General features: G+C 31.0%; 1 protein-coding gene across 2 annotated transcripts in view; it reads left to right on the forward strand.

Moving 5' to 3' along the window:
* The first annotated feature begins 220 nt into the window (after positions 1–220).
* Positions 221–3,034, forward strand: part of LOC106471677 (methionine adenosyltransferase 2 subunit beta-like) — a 5,897-nt gene continuing 3,083 nt past the window's right edge. The window contains exon 1 of one of the 2 annotated variants that reach the window (XM_013932294.2): positions 221–324. The gene's annotated coding sequence lies outside the window, so the exon portion shown is untranslated. Of the gene's footprint in view, positions 325–379; positions 507–3,034 lie in introns of those variants that run through there. The other variant, XM_022400283.1, reaches the window with a different exon arrangement.

Raw genomic sequence — 3,034 nt, forward strand, 5'->3', positions numbered from 1 at the left:
AAAGAATAAAGCTCTAATTACAACTAATACTGCTTATGCTTAACTATTTTAATATATTATTTTTCAGATTTTTGGAATTCTTCAACTGTCAGTGTTTGGTAAACATTTTTAATAAAAGTAAAATATATTTGTATTATTTTGTTAGTAAATTATTATATAATTTAGGTAGCTAATATGCCCATTTTGTGTTTTGTTCGATCATTGTTGGGACATAAAGATTGTACATAAAAAATAATAATATTAATAGATTTTGAGGTGACTCAAATATAAGCTAGGTGCCATGTCGTGGTAATCAATCAAATTGACCAGTTTTGCTATTATCAGGTATGTTGATAAATATATTTTGTTGATACTTAACTTTTGGGGTTTAAAGAATATAATATAAGTTCACAAACGGTACAGCAGGAACTGTTTCCGAGATTGAAACTTTGAAGGTTTTTCAAGTTTACTGTTTAGTTTTATTTACATACAATCGTGTAGCCACATGGATTAATCCTTGAGCTTAGGTTTGAACTTTTTCTATTGCCTTTCATAGTAAGAGTGTGAAATTAAAGTTTTCTCTTATCTTGTGTACAACAATCTTTTATTAAATTTTCGACCATGGCTCACTGTCTTGTTCTGAGTCGTAAGGTCACGCTTTTAAAGATTTTAATATTTACTATTCTCTCAGTCTCATGATATAACAAGTTACGTGATAATTGCTATGGAAAATTTTGTCTTGTATGAGGCTTCATTAAACCCCATTTAAGTTTATGTACAAGTAACATTAAATATTTAATATTTATCGCCCATCGGTTAGTAAATTATGAGTTAGTAATTCTTGTGGTAGAGAAAAATATTTCAAACGTTTCATACTATATTTCATTCTCAATTGTAATACATTTTGCATTATTATTTCATGGTACGTTATATATATAATCTACAAGGCTGGATTGTGGGGCCCAGCAAAAAATGGTAATATATATAGGCTATAGTTCATACAATAAAGAAAAATACCATGTGACATTATGGTCAGGATAGAGCATGACAATTTTACCAACATGTTTTATTAAAGCAGCAACTGCATAATAAAAACATAACCTTGTAATCAAAGGCAACCCAATTTGAAATATGAATGAGAACTGTTGTGTTCCTCTTTTGTAATTATTATATATATATATATATCTTACTTAAATATAAGTATGATATTCAAAGTGTATAAATCTGTCTGTAAGAAATCATGTCACTTATTTCTGTTTTGTTTAGCAAAAACTTTCTTACTTGTGTTGATCTGTCTACTTGAAGTGTTGCATATAAATGCATGTTTTAATTGCAAATTCCACTGTTATTATTATTAATTTGGTTGAAACATTTTGGGATATTGCTATTTGTTTACCCACATTATTACATTGTTTCCTCTGTGTTTGTGGGAGTGAGGGCTCCATGTATCACTATACTTTAATGTTGCATATGTGAAGCATCACATTTTGATGCCTATAAACCTGGTAAATCACCTTGTACTCTAAATGAATAAATAATAATTTAATTGCTATGTGCATACCAAAATAACGTCTTTATATAATGTGAAAAGTTCCTATGTTACATTGGACCAGTGTTTAAAATTGGGCAAGGGGTGGTAAGTCACTATAGGAAAAAATCGAATATGTATAAAAGGCCCAACAAAAAGCCACAGACTCCCAACAAACTTAATCCAGATGTGGTAATCTGCTGTCATTTTGAGAGAGCGTACTACACAAGCTCAGAGCCAGCAAAATTGATAAAAAATGGCATTGGAAGCATGTCTGAATGTTAAACGTAAGACCATGCAATCTTACGATAAACTTATGACAGTATCAGTTACAGGCCGCATTGTATAGCATTTACATTGACCAGAAACTCTGTCTTTTACAAATGTCCTGGGTAGTACAAAGGATGTACCACTGAGTGTTCATTCAAGTTAGATTAATGAACGAAATCCATAGCTAAATAAAATTGAATGAAAAATCAAAGCTTATTTATTACAAATGGGAAGAAAATCTTTTCCTAAAAATGCATATCAATGTCTTTTGTTCCTTTAATTGTATCTCAAGTACGTAGGATTAAATGTTCAGTAATTTTAAGTACTTCTTCAAGGGCTTTTGTTAAAACTAATTTGGAGATCAAGGTTTGAAGAAGTTCATTCTCAGTAAGCTAGATTCATGTATTTTGTTTATTCCCTGAAGAAATCATCTTAATATGTATTTAAGAAATTTAAATTGACTGGTATGACAGAAGATTTAGAAGATCAAGAAAGTTGGTGAAACAGGAAATTAGGACATCAAAAAGGATGTATGAGAATTGGTTGGCTGAAAATGTAAAAATTAACAGTAAGGATTTCTTTAAATACATTATGGGTAAACAAAATGTTAGGATGGGTATAGGATGATAAAGGAAAGCTAGTAGCTGATGATTATGAAATGGCTGGGTTATTAAATTTTGCTTTTTCTTCAGTTTTTACTAATGAAGATTTAAGCAGTATTCCACATCTTGATCAGTCGATAAATGGAAACGAGATCAGACAAGATGACTGCATTAATTATGAGCTGGTTAAAAAAAATTAGGAGGTTTAAAAAATGATAAGGCTCCTGGGCCAGATAATATTTTCCCAAGGATTTTGAAGGAGGTTAAATATTGGATATGTGAGCCACTTACTACTATTTTTTGTCAGTCCACGAATAATGGGCAGGTACGAGAAGATTAGGATTTAGCTAATGTAACTCCTCAAAGTCTGTTAAAAGATGCTTTGCAAAGTCATTTAACAAACTTAGAATTTGATTGGATAGTCATCATGGTTTCACTAAGGGAAAATATTGCCTTACAAATCTTTTAACATACTTTTGAAAGGTTACTGCTTATGTAGATGAGGGTAAAGGTGTCGATTTGGTGTATCTGGATTTTCAGAAAGTATTCGACAAGGTGCCACATAAAAGGCTTGTAAAAAATTATCTCTATTGGTGTGGGGGTAAGTTAGCCAATTAGATAGAAGAGTGGCTGGATAGAAGAAAGCAGAGGGTTG

The sequence above is a fragment of the Limulus polyphemus genome, unplaced genomic scaffold (genome assembly GCF_000517525.1).
Source record: "Limulus polyphemus unplaced genomic scaffold, Limulus_polyphemus-2.1.2 Scaffold4780, whole genome shotgun sequence".
Taxonomy (NCBI): Eukaryota; Metazoa; Arthropoda; class Merostomata; order Xiphosura; family Limulidae; genus Limulus; species Limulus polyphemus.